This window comes from Chiloscyllium plagiosum, unplaced genomic scaffold (genome assembly GCF_037043375.1).
Source record: "Chiloscyllium plagiosum isolate Xiang-an unplaced genomic scaffold, Cpla_swu_hap1 HiC_scaffold_18, whole genome shotgun sequence".
NCBI lineage: Eukaryota > Metazoa > Chordata > Chondrichthyes > Orectolobiformes > Hemiscylliidae > Chiloscyllium > Chiloscyllium plagiosum.
This window is the reverse complement of record NW_028270156.1, coordinates 26,717,296-26,731,081: the sequence shown is the minus strand read 5'-3', so window position 1 is coordinate 26,731,081 and position 13,786 is coordinate 26,717,296. Positions and strand designations below refer to the sequence as shown.

At 39.9% G+C, this 13,786-nt stretch overlaps 1 protein-coding gene and 1 pseudogene across 4 annotated transcripts in view; both read right to left on the bottom strand.

Annotated features, from left to right (window-relative positions):
- Window positions 1-13,129, bottom strand: part of LOC148146867 (uncharacterized) — a 49,265-nt pseudogene extending 36,136 nt beyond the window's left edge.
- The window catches only part of immp1l (inner mitochondrial membrane peptidase subunit 1), a 161,193-nt gene that overhangs the window by 119,366 nt on the left and 28,041 nt on the right, over window positions 1-13,786 (bottom strand). The gene's annotated exons all lie outside the window — the stretch shown is intronic.

Genomic DNA, 13,786 nt, shown 5'->3' with positions numbered 1-13,786 from the left:
GGATGAGGCAGTATAAAAGCAAAAGAAAAAGCATACACTGTGGTGAAGATTAGTGGAAGCCAAAGGAATTAGGAAGTTTTTTAAAATTAGTAGAGCATAAAGGGGAGAAGATGAAATGAGGGTAAGCTAGATGGTAATATAAAAGAAGATTGCAAGAGTTTTTTTTTCAAGATATCTGAAAGGTAACAGAAAGGCAATAGTGAACATTGGATTGCTGGAAAAGGAGGCTAGAGATACATTCCAGTGAGGAAGAAAGACTCTAAGAAGGAGATAAACTAACTATTGTTGACCACATACGTTAAGGATAGCATCAAATTGAAATAAAAGAAGTACAATACAGCAAAGATTTGTGGAAAGGCAGAAACTTAGGAGAGTTTTAAAAATCAACTGAAGAATACCAAATAAGGGAGAAAATTATAAAAAAGACAAGAACAAAACAGCAAAGGACTAAATAGCAAGTAATATCACAGCGCAGTAGGAGCTTCTTTACATTTTTTAAATACATAAAAAGACAAAGTGAACATAACCCTGAATTACATAATCTGGGAAAATAATAATGGGGAACCAGAAAATGGCCGAGCAATTGAGTAAATACTCTGCAACAATCTTCACAGTAGAAGAGTATCACATTCCAAAACTACTAAACAATGTAACGGCTCAATTTTGGGATGAAATAAATATATCATCTATCATTAGAGAAAAAGTACAAGGAAAGCTACTGGGAATATAAGGAGAAAGTGAGGTCTGCAGATGCTGGAGATCAGAGCTGGAAATGTGTTGCTGGAAAAGCGCAGCAGGTCAGGCAGTATCCAGGGAACAGGAGAATCGACGTTTCGGGCAAAAGCCTTCTTCAGGCTTATATTCCCTACTGGGAATATAAGCCAATTGGTCCCTTGAACCTGACAGTTGCATCCTCGGATATTAATAGATAGTGGATGAACTGATGGATTCTTGAAAGAATCCTTAGATTCTGGAAAAGTCCCAGGGAATTAGACCTTATTGAATCAACACCCTTATTGAATCAGGGAGGGAGATAAATAAAAAGCAGTAGCTATAGACCAGCTAGTTTCACATCTGTCATTGCGAAAATGTTAGAGTCAAATATAAAAGATGCAATAGCAGAGCATTTAGAAATACGTAATACAATCAAGAAGGGTCAGGCAACATGAAGAGGAAATCATGCCTGACAAACTTGGGGCGGCACGGTGGCACAATGGTTAGCACTGCTGCCTCACAGCGCCAGAGACCCGGGTTCAATTCCCGTCTCAGGCGACTGACTGTGTGGAGTTTGCACGTTCTCCCCGTGTCTGCGTGGGTTTTCTCCGGGTGCTCCGGTTTTCTCCCACAGTCCAAAGATGTGCAGGGTCAGGTGAATTGGCCATGCTAAATTGCCCCTAGTGTTAGGTAAGGGGTACATATAGGGGTATGGGTGGGTTGCGCTTCGGCGGGTCGGTGTGGACTTGTTGGGCCGAAGGGCCTGTTTCCACACTGTAAGTAATCTAATCTAATCTAATCTAAATTTATTAGATTTTTGAGGAAATAACCAGCAGGATAAGTAAAGAGGAACCAGTAGATCCAATACGTTTCCAAAGTGCATTTGGTAAGGTACACACTCAGCAGGGTTCTGGAGGGTTCCTAAAGACTGTCTACCATGTGGAAGTTGTGACCTCATGCTTACTGATTGAGGTGGGAAGGCTTCCTAATCCACACCCTGTGACTTGTCCCACAAAATAGTTGCCAACAGAAATGGAACTTCTGCTTTACCAATCAGTGGCCATGTCTTGCTGACTCACCTTCAACTGTGAGACAACAAAATCTAGTCCCTAGGTTCAATTTCTAATTTGTGCTGTGGATTGTATTTAACACATTCCACTGGCTTAAGGAAAGTGAATTGTTTGTTTTCTCCTGCTCCCGATTAGTGGCTGATGGACAGAAATGCTGGCCAACCTCTGCTGTGTGGGTTCCTAAACAAATATCGGGCTTATGGTAGGACATCTGTGGGAAGGAAGCATATACTGAAAGTCAGTCTCCGTCACCAAATTAAATTACCACATATTTCAGGTTGTTGGCAGCCTTAGGGTCATTGGCATTTGATTAGATTAGATTACTTAGTGTGGAAACAGGCCCTTCGGCCCAACAAGTCCACACCGACGCGCCGAAGCGTAACCCACCTAGACCAATTCCCCTACATTTGCCCCTTCACCTAACACTACAGGGCAATTTAGCATGGCCAATTCACCTAACCTGCACATTTTTTTTTCACACACAGTTGTGGAAAAAGGCAGCAATTAGAGCTGATACTGAAGCAGTGTGGAGCACAGAAGGTCAGAGGTTTGCTCCATTCTCGTGTTACATTGCAAGCAGAGTCTCATTCTGGCTCCTTTTCCAAGGAGGAAATAATATCTCTAACAATAAGCTTGTTCCATTCCCCCTCTTGCTGCCGCCACTCAAAGTGGAGGATCCTAAAGCTGTAAGACCATTAGTTTAACATTGACTCTTCAAGTTCTCCTCCAGGCTTTTAGTGAGTGGTTCTCATGCTGGAGATTGGCAAAAGGACCCCTTCCTCCATCAAAAAAACGTCTAGATGGAGCTGGCAGAGAAACTCATGTGTATGGAATGAGCTGCCAGAGGATGTGGTGGAGGCTGGTACAATTGCAACATTTAAGAGGCATTTGGATGGGTATATGAATAGGAAGGGTTTGGAGTGATATGGGCCGGGTGCTGGCAGGTAGGACGAGATTGGGTTGGGATATCTGGTCAGCATGGACGGGTTGGACCGAAGGGTCTGTTTCCATACTGTACATCTCTATGACTCTATGAATGGGATTGTAGTTACAATGACATAAAAGCCTTAATGAATCATCCTATTTACCTTTAATACTGACCTTTACGGGAGGCTGTGATATGTGTCAAATTGATGGGATTGATTTTGGCAGCTTGCTGAATTGACAAAAGCATAAGTGTTCATTGGGAAGGACATTACAGAAACTGGCTAGCATTTTCTAAGCTGACAGGGTACTTTAAGGAAGCATCATTGTATGATGCCAATGTAATAAAGTTCTTAAAATTCATAATAAAAACAAAATTCGGGAGAAATTTGTAACAACATCTGTAGAGATTGAAACTGTTAATGTTGAGATCAGTATGACTGTGCTTTCAGAACCTTTGTTGATAAATCCTTGTTTATGTCCCCTATAAGTCAAATCTCGACAACTGCAGTTTAACAGCATCAAGCAACAACCGTTAAACTCTAAAGAGATGGAGCAAGCCATAGGGATCTCATCATTGCATCGTTGTGCAGCAACTAAAAACAGTTCAGTGGATTTGCACATGTGGCCAAAGGGGGAAGACACAATGGTGCAAGTATGTCACAATCACCAGATTAGCTGAGCTAGTTCAGGTCTTCGACACTGGAAGGAATATTGCAGATATTGCAGTGAACCAGATGCTGGACCCCAGGTTGATAATGAGCTTTTGGGAGTCATCTGTTAGGCAATAAACATTGGGCATACTACACAGCACAGTTGCAGATCCAGCCAAGCTTCTGATTTATGTGCCCTGACACAGACAATGGAGAAGTAATGCAGGCAATGAATACTGTGATTAACCACTCATAAGAATGCATGACTTCCTCTATTGAGAGAATGGCAACTCTCTTGGAATGCTAAACCCAAAAGTTCATTTATGGGATATAAGCTGTGTATTCTGACCTGCAGCACATGGACCTGACTCCAAGCTCAAGTAGACAGACACAATGCAGAAGGTGAACAAGGTGAACAAGGTGCAGGGAGTTGTTACTTGAATCTTCTTAAGAGAATGGGGTGAAAATGGGACTCAGAATGGTGGGTGAACAGCAGCTTTTACTCAGAATGTGCCACAACAACATATACAGGATTGAAATTCCTTGTCCATAAATCCAAGGCACTGAATATAAGAGCAAGGGGGTTCACCCTATGGTCTAGTGGAATTGTATCCTTTCAATAGCTTAGCAACCAGAACTGCACACAATATTCCAAAAGTTTTGTATAGCTCCATCATAACCTCCCTGTTCTTGTGTTCAATGCCTCTAAGTGAATGCAATTATCCCATATGCATTTTTAACCACCTTGGCAATGTTTCCTGTTGCTTTCAAGGGTTATGGACATATACAACTGATCACCCTGATCCCATGTACTTCCTAGGTTATTACCATTATTGTTTGCCTTGTTAATCCTACCCAAAGTGCATCATCTCATACTTTTCAGGATTTGCCCCTATCAGACCTGCACATTTATCTCTCTCACTATTTGAAGGTCAATCTAGAACAACAGATTATAGATTTCGGACAAAACGATGGCAGATATAAAACAGTGTTTCAGAGGTATTATTTCTCTGAAAGAGTCCAAATCTGTGGAATTCACTACCCTCAAGTGTGGTGGATGTCATGACACTGAATACATTTTAAGGAGAAGATAGACCGACAGATTTTTAATTAGTAACTTGTTAAAGGGTTCTGGGCACAGGCAGAAAAATGAAGGAGATGTTGTGAAGTGATCAGCCATGATTGTATTAAATGGCAGAGCAGGTCCAAGGGACTGAAATGCATATTTCTGCTCCTAGCACTTGTGTTCTATCTACCGCACCATTAATTTCTGTCTCACCTAAGGGGTCACTGACTGTGCCTCCAATTAGATCATTAATGTAAACTACAAGCAGGAATGGACCCAGCACCAAACTCTGCAGTGGGCTTCCACTCATAGAAATAATATATGACTGTCACCTTCTGCCTCCTGCCACAAGACAATTTTGGATCCAATTTAAAAGCAAAATACTGTGGATCCTGGAAACTTGAAACAAAAACAGCATGCTGGAGAAACTCACCTGGTCTGGCAGCAGCTCTGGAGAGAGAAAAAGCATTAACATTTTGAGTCAGGTAAGTTCTGCAGAATTGAAGTAAATTCTAACCTTCGAGTCAAAGAGTCATAAAGTCATAGGGATGTATAGTACAGCAACAGATCCTTTGGTCCAAGTGAACTAAAAATCGGAGAAGTAAACCTCCTTATCTTTTCCACTTTGAAAACAGCAATGTAATTGTGTCCGTGATGTCTGCAAGAATTTTAGTGCTGTTTGTAATCCTTTCCAAAATAAATCTTTCATACACCACTTAGTTTTGCATAATTATCATTTTCAACTGTTTGTTTTGAATGATAATTGTTCAGGCTTTTGACTAAAATTGAAGTCACTTTTATTATTTTGATTAAAACTCTAAATTGTGGCAAGATCAGCAAAATGAGATGATGAAGGGCTTTTGCCCGAAACGTCGATTTTCCTGCTCCTCGGATGCTGCCTGACCTGCTGTGCTTTTCCAGCACCACTCTAATCTAGACTCTGGTTTGTGAATTATCCTAAAGTGGCCCCAAAAGTATTTTATTGGGTCACTTTGCTTTATTTCTTATCAGGCTCTGGGAACAACTGCTGAGTTTTTATTCCCTGTGCAAATTAAGAAATCCTGAACAATTGCTGGTTTGATACACAGCTCACAATACTAGAAAATCCTGTTTAAATATTGCTCTTTGCATTTTCTCAACTTTTTTTTATTTCATGAATTTACTAAGAGGAAACCCACATTTATTAAATGAGAAGTTTTGCTGACTCTGAAAGAAAACTTCCCAATATTTCACTATTTTCTTAAATGTTTCAGAAGCCACTGCACACAGTGAGCTAAAATTAAAGCCCATGACTATGACCCCATTAGCATCAATATTGGCAATGCTGAGTACCTCAAAGTCTTTGAACTCATGTAAATGAGGAGAAGTGGAGACTGGAAAAATCAATGGTTTTACTACCAGTCAGCGCCTTTTGTAAACTGTTCCAAAAGTACACAGAACTAAAGAGAAATTTAGGTTTCTACTACATGTTAGCAGGAGACATAATTTCTTTCTGGAACAATTACTGAATTGTTCTGGTGCAGCAGGAGGTTATTTGGCCCATCATGTCTGCACCAATTCTCTCAGCATGTCAGTTTAATGTCAGTCTCCTGGAGTTTCCTCGTATTTTAAAAACTGACTGAATCCCCCTCGAACCCCTCAAACGAAACTGACTACATCACACTTCCAGGTAACACGCTCTAGACCCTATACACTCCATGAAAATATTTTTTGCTTCTTTGGCAAACCACTTTAAATTTGTGCTCTTTGATTCTCGATCTGCTTATGAGCAAGAATCATTTTTCCATCTTCTCCCTCCGCACCCATCATGACTTTGAACATTTTTATTAAGGCACATCTCAGCCTTGTCCTCCTCAAGGAGAATATTGCCAACTTCTCCAAACTATCCTCATTACTGAAGTCTCTCATTCATGTAATGGTTCTCATAAACCTCTTCTGCACTCTCTCCAATGCGTTTATATCCTTTCTGAAGTGTAGCATCCAGAACTATACATAATACTCCAGCTGTGGTTGAACTAATGTCCAATATAAGTTCAATATATCCTTCCTATTCTTATTCTCTGTCCTCATATTGATGAAGCCTAGAATGTTGCATCCTTTATTAACTGCTTTCTCTACCTGTCCTGCCACTTTTCACTTGGGTTCCTCTGTACCTGCATATCCTTTTGAATCAGACTCTTTATATTGTAGCTGCATGCTCTTTTGTATGAAAATGTGTCACCTCACTCTTCTCTGCAATGAACCTCATCTGCAAGCTATCCAGTCACTCAATTGTGTCAATACCCTTTTGAATTTTTATAGTGCCTTCCTCATAATTTACAATAGTCAAGTTTTGTATCATCTACAAACTTGAAATTGTCCCCTGCTCACTGAGTTTTATATCATTCTTGTATATCACAAAAAAGGGTCCGAATACGGACCTCCAGAAACTCCACCACAAAGCTTTCTCCAAGGTATACGTCAAATTCCTTACTGTGAGTAGCGAAGACAATAATAGTCAAATTTTGCAGCTTAGTTTGCACTATATGTTCTTTTCTTTTGTCATGTCATCAGTTAATTTGACATGGAATGTCACATACGTTTCTTTGTGAAATCCAGTGAAGTATTTCCTACTCCTGATCTGGATGGTAATGGTCTAGTTGTCTTAAGCTTAAATGGTTATAACTGCAAAATTACTATTTGCAATTTCAGGTGATAAATGTTCAATGTACTTATGATATTTTTATCTACATTTTAATAGACATGTTATTTGTACAGATTACAACCTGCAAGAAAATAGCTGAGAATGTAATTTAATTCTTTTAAACATATGATTACCAGACCTATAAAAATTAGCTAATCAGGTTTGAAATATGTATAGGCTGAATGTGTGTTTGTTTCCCCCAAATCAAAATTATTTCCAATCAATAAATAATCAAATCAGTACAAGAAAATATAACCAAATGATGTGAAATGTCAAGAAAGACTACTATGACCACATCATAGTAGTCAAACTCATGTTGCTTGTCATCTGCATGTGTGGCTACTAAGGATAACTGGTCGTGTCGTTTCGTGGCTAGTTGGTGTTCATGGATGCAGATCATGAGCTGTCTTCCTGTTTGACTGGGACAACACTACTATTATAGGACAAGCCAAACAGAGAACAGCCAGGGAATTCCTAGAGGCATGGCACTCATCCACTGATTCAATAAACAAGCACATCGACCTGGACCCAATATACCGGCCACTGCAGCGGACAGCTGGAACTGACAACCAGAAGCGGCAGATTCAAACCACTATAAATGCTGGAGAAAAGATCACAGATGCGCTTCGCAGGAGGCTCCCAAGCACTGAGGATGTCACCTAAACAGGGGACGAAACGTCTCCAACACAAATTCCCAGCTCGGCGAACAGAATCACAACAACAAGCACCCGAGCTACAAATCTTCACACAAACATTATTCTTTTCGGCTTGAGCACTGAAAATAACTGGAATCTAGGCTTCTTGAATTGTGATATTATGAAATGTTATATTTTAGCACCATGAAATTGTGGTACAAGCTGGGATAAAATATTGTTACTGCTTTGACTCAACATTCTCTACAGTAAAATCTAATGTATCCAAAGAAAATTCTAGAAATGCTTCCATAATTCAAACGACGCTGTTAAATAAGGGCAAATGACAGCAAGTGGGTTCAATTTAAATATTTATCTTTAACAATAATCCATTTAACACTAAAGGGTTCATAATTATATTACAAGCTGCTGATCACCATCTCTCTGCTAACTTAATTTGATCATAAAATGACTATTCTAAAAACAATTACCTATTCATACCTATTCATTATACCTGGTTTTTCATCAGACGATGAACGACCTTGTGCTGATTCTTCATATTCTTACAACTCTAATATCTCAATTTAAAAGGTTTTTTCACACTGCCCATGTACAAGAAAATGAAATCTGACCCAATTCTACTCAGTTTGCTGTTCGTTCACTGACTTTTTTCATAAAGTAATAGAATTATCTGGTAATCTGAATTAAGCAACTGGAATAAAACAGCACTTTATTTTAGCACAATTTGAATTTGAATTATCCTGTAATTCAAATTAAGTGACTTTGAATTGACAGTAGACTGTCTAATAAATTCTAATTATCATTATCCCTTAGCCTGCAGTTCTTTAATTTACCATTGACAAGTGACAAGATTAACACCCCTCATCCTAATGTAACTATATAATTATAAATAATCCTTACTGAATGTAACTGTAAGTACTGTGAAACCTAGATTATAGCATATAGTCTGTAGCAAACTACAAATGTGTAAACTTCTTTTAAAGAATAAATATATATTTAAGAGAAATAAAATCCAAGATGCAAATCTTTCTCTTTTGTTATTGTCTTCCCTCCACATCCTGATTATTGTAGCTTCATTTACTTCTCTGCATACTTGTGCTATCAAACTAGCACTTACAGAATTCTACTGATGCTTTAGTCCTAAGAAAAATGAGTCAGTCAATTACTCACTTTGGTTTAAAAAATTCTTTTAAATTCTTGTTGACCCTTTAATACCCACACTCCATTTATCTACTAGAATTTCTTTCTTCCCAAATGAGAGTTGGACTCAGATTCCTGTACTTCAGCCTGTTCATCAGGCCTATTTCTTGAAAATGTCATCTGTAGTGACACTCTAATGTAATATGAAGTGAATGATTAAATGTAGAGAGATTTATTTTTCATACTGTTTGGCCCATTGGATCAAATTTGTGCTGTTGATTTTTATATTGAATGAGAGCTATTAGTACTGTTGATTAGATAGATGTCAGGAAGATCAGGTTGCTGCAATAGTAGCAGTGCTATAAAGTGGCAGGTTGTTGTCAGAGATATACCTCCACCTTCCTAATCTTTCTCTATTGCCAGCTGGAAGGAGACTTCAAATATGCTCAACCTTCTTCAAATATTGATTGAAAAGACCCCTCAATTTGACAAGTAAATGATATACTCCATCTCCACCTCTCTGCACTTCAAAAATTCTGAAATATTTTGATATTTGCTCCCCTAAACCTGTAGTTGACATTGTTCCAACTGCAGTACAGTAAGAGTTAGAATAATAGTGATACATGGCCTATGCTACGTGCTACTGAGGCTAGAAACAGAGACATAGTACAAGAGACATAATATAATTGAAGACGTCACTAAAGATCTGGTATGGGGAAAGACTTCAGACATGTGGATCATTGGAAAATCTTCCAAGGAAGTTTGGAATTGTACAAGATGGCCAGATTGTATCTAAACTGGAGGGGCACCAATATTCTGGTAGGGAGGTTTCATAGTGCCACTCGGAGGGTTTAAACTAGTGTGGAGCAGCAGATCAGTAAGTATAAAGACTTGGAAAAGCTTGAGACTAAGGCAAATATAGCTAAGAAGAAGAGCAACATGGGAGAGATTGGTGAGCTCAGCGGAATTAGAGGCTTAGGTTGTATTTGCTTCAATGCAAGAAGTATAACAGTAAAATGATGAAATTAGAGCCTGGATTGATGCATGCAATTATGATGTTGTTGCTATCACAGACACATGGTTGAAAGAGAGACAGGATTGGTAGCTTAACATTCTAAGATATCAATGTTTTAGATGAGACAAAGGAGGAAGCAAAAGGTGTGTGGGAGGTGCATTACTGGTTAGGGAAATAACTCAGCTGCATTGAGGGAGGACACCCTGTGGGGATCTTACAGCAAGGCAATATGGGTAGAGCTCAGGAATAGGAAAGGTGCAATCACAATGCTGGGATTGTACTACAGACCTCCCTACTAACAATGGGAGATAAAGGATGAGATATGTAGTCAGATTCTGGAAAGATGTGAAAATAACACAGCTGTTGTGGTGGATGATTTTAACATATAGATTGGGACTCCCTGAATGCCGGAGATTTGGATGGGGAGCAATTTGTTAGGTTAGATTAGATTAGATTACTTTACAGTGTGGAAACAGGCCCTTCTGCCCAACAAGTCCACACCGACCCGCCGAAGCGTTACCCACCCATACCCCTACATTTACCCCTTACCTAACACTACGGGCAATTTAGCATGGCCAATTCACCTGACCTGCACATCTTTGGACTGTGGGAGGAAACCGGAGCACCCGGAGGAAACCCACGCAGACACGGGGAGAACGTGCAAACTCCACACAGTCAGTCGCCTGAGGCGGGAATTGAACCCGGATCTCTGGCGCTGCGAGGCAGCAGTGCTAACCACTGTGCCACCGTGCCGCCCAGGAGAGGTTTTTTTAAAACGGTATGTGAATAGTCCAATGAGGGAGGGGGCTATTCTGCACCCAGTATTGGAAAATGAGTCCGGCAAGGTGATCAAAATTTCCTTGGGGGAGCATTTTGGGAATATGACCATAATTACATAAGTGCTTGGATTCTTATGGATAAGGAAAAAAGTAGTCTTCAGATGAAGGTGTCAAATTGGGGGAAGGTGAACAAAACCAAATTATGCAAGAATTAGAGAATATGGTTGGGAGTGAGTAAATTTCGCCTTAAACATTGATCTACTGGAATGTTAAGCAGCCAATCCTGCCCCTCTTTCAGCCATGTCTCTGTGATGGATTTAAATTTGCTTGCTGAACTGGAAGATTCATTTTCAGATGCTTTGTCACCATACTAGGTAACATTGTCAGTGAGCCTCCGGTGAAGTACTGGTGTTATGACCTGCTTTCTATTTATGTCTTTAGGTTTCCTTGGGTTAGTGATGTCATTTCCTGTAACGTTATGTCCTGTTCTTTTTCTCAGAGAGTGGTAAATGGGGTCCAAGTCAATGTGTTTGTTGATAGAGTTCCAGTTAGAATGCCATGTTTCTAGGAATTCTCGTGCATGTCACTGTTTGGCTTGTCCTTGGATGAATGTGTTGTCCCAGTCGAAGTGGTGTCCTTTCTTATCTGTATATAGGGATACTAGTGATAATGGGTCATGTCTTTTTATGGTTAGCTGATGTTCATATATCCTGGTGGTGAGTTTTCTGCCTATTTGTCCAATGTAGTTATCCTACCTGCAGACAAAGGATGCTTGACAGTCATTTTAAACTGACAGACTAAATTGAGAAAGAGAACACACTGCTGGCAAATAGCGACACTTACCAATAGGTGGCAATAGACCCGACCCCACAACGAGAGAACAGAATCATAACCCTACACAAAAAACTTCAGAAATCTGGAGAATTAAACAAAATAGACTTCCAAAAAATGAAACCAGACGGATCTAACACATCACTCTTCTACAGACTACCCAAAATTCACAAACCAGGAGCTCCCCTCAAACCCATAGTCTCGCTACCTGGAACAACAACAACGTACAGATTAGCCAAGGAACTATACCAAAGACTAAAACACTTAGTAGAAGACTCACACCACTCCATTCACTCCAGCCAAGAATTCCTGAACACTATCAAAAACGTCCAGAAACCCTAGCCACTCTCCACTACATCAAAGACATCTCAGAAACGACTGCCAGTCTACTCAGACCTCCTTTCATCACAGTAGCCCACAAACCCACCAACACACTAAAACAGCAGCAAATGAACTTGAAGGACCCTACACAGACAACAAGCAAAATGAACATCATTTACAAGGCAGAAGAGGATGAAATAATGGTCTCCTTTGATATAACAGCCCTGTTCACATTCATCAACATCAACGTGGCCAAAGAAACATTGACTCCATTATTAGAAGAACCAAAAACATACACCAAACACCAGCAACTTCATCAGCAAAAACAACATCATCAAGCTAGTGGACCTACGCATTACCACCCATTTCACGTTCAATAACAAAACCTACAGACAAGCCAACAGAACACCCGTAGGATCTCTGATATCAGGTTTCTTAGCAGAGGCAGTAATGCAGAGACTCGAACAGACAGCTCTGTCAACCATCCAACTCAAACTTTGGGTCCGCTACTTAGATGATACCTTTGTCACCAACCAAATGAAACAAATTAGCAGAAACCTTTAAGAACATCAACAATATCGGTACAAAATTCACAAGAGGAGGAAACCAACAACAAACTGCCATTCCTAGATGTCACAGTAGAGCAAATAGTCAATAGGGTACTTCAAACAAGCATCTACAGAAAAACAACACATACAGACCAAATACTGAACCACAGAAGCAATCATCCCAACACCCACAAACGAAACTGCATTAGAACATTATTTCAATGAGCCACCACACACTGCAGCACAGGGGAACTACGAAGAACCAAGGAAAATCACCCATACAGCATATTCAAAAAGAACAGATACCCATTGAACACAGTCTGCCAATTTCTCAGCAACAAACCCAAACAAGCAGACAAAACACGTCCAGAAACCCTAGCCACTCTCCACTACATCAAAGACATCTCAGAAACGACTGCCAGTCTACTCAGACCTCCTTTCATCACAGTAGCCCACAAACCCACCAACACACTAAAACAGCAGCAAATGAACTTGAAGGACCCTACACAGACAACAAGCAAAATGAACATCATTTACAAAATACCTTGCAAGAACTGTAGCAAACACTACATTAGACAATCAGGCAGAAAACTAGCCACCAGGATACATGAACGTCAACTAGCCATAAAAAGACATGACCCACTATCACTAGTATCCCTCGATACAGAAGAGAAAGGACACCACTTCGACTGGGACAACACATCCATCCTAGGACAAGCCAAACAGAGACATGCATGAGAATCCCCAGCAGCATGCCATTCTAACCGGAACTCTATCAACATCACATCAACTTGGACGCCATTTACCAGTCTCTGAGAAAAAGTACTGGAAATGACATCATCACAGGAAAGACATCACCAACCCAAGAAAACCTAAACACATAAAGAGAAAGCAGGTCATAACACCATTCTGGGTAATCCAAGATGGAGGACGGGAAAACTTTCTGGGTGTAACAGCTGCTCCTTTATTGAGGTATTTTAGGTGTTGGAGGAGATTTTCTTGAATTCCAAGAGCAGCAATTACTGTTTTATATGCTGATACATTGTTTTGGAAGTTTGGAAAGAAAAAGTCAAAACAACAGCAGTTTTAAAAGGGAGAAGAACAGACAAAGGAAGCACATGGTGAGGTCAATGCAGGAGAGAGAGAAAAAGAAACTGACAAGCAGTAAACCTCCACAGTTATTGCCTTTGCTGTTTAAATTCATGTATCGCTGGACATCGGAGTGCATCTGGGAAAATTAACAAACTGAAATTCACAACTGATCTTAGAGAAACTGGGCGAAGTTCACAGCACAGAAGCAGATAAGTGTATTGTTTTTAAGTGGGATCTACAGAAAGTCTGCATTAGTAAGTAGAGTGGGTTCTTTCTTGATCATATGTTTTTTGAGAT